Source organism: Blennius ocellaris (genome assembly GCF_963422515.1).
Source record: "Blennius ocellaris genome assembly, chromosome: 13".
Classification (NCBI taxonomy): Eukaryota; Metazoa; Chordata; class Actinopteri; order Blenniiformes; family Blenniidae; genus Blennius; species Blennius ocellaris.
Genome location: NC_137662.1, coordinates 1,106,644 through 1,107,148, shown reverse-complemented (window position 1 = coordinate 1,107,148; position 505 = coordinate 1,106,644).

Sequence of the window (505 nt, the reverse complement as noted above, 5' to 3'; positions counted from 1 at the left end):
AGCAGAGTAATACCTCTAATGACCAGTATGGAGCAGAGTAATACCTCCAATGACCGGTGGGGGCAGTGTGGAGCAGAGTAATACCTCTAATGACCAGTGGGGGCAGTGTGGAGCAGAGTAATACCTCTAATGACCAGTGGGGGCAGTGTGGAGCAGAGTAATACCTCTAATGACCAGCGGGGGCAGTGTGGAGCAGAGTAATACCTCTAATGACCAGCGGGGGCAGTGTGGAGCAGAGTAATACCTCCAATGACCAGTGGGGGCAGTGTGGAGCAGAGTAATACCTCCAATGACCAGTGGGGGCAGTGTGGAGCAGAGTAATACCTCTAATGACCAGCGGGGGCAGTGTGGAGCAGAGTAATACCTCTAATGACCAGTGGGGGCAGTGTGGAGCAGAACAATACCTCAGATGACCAGTGGGGGCAGTGTGGAGCAGAGTAATACCTCTAATGACCAGTGGGGGCAGTGTGGAGCAGAGTAATACCTCTAATGACCAGTAGGGGCA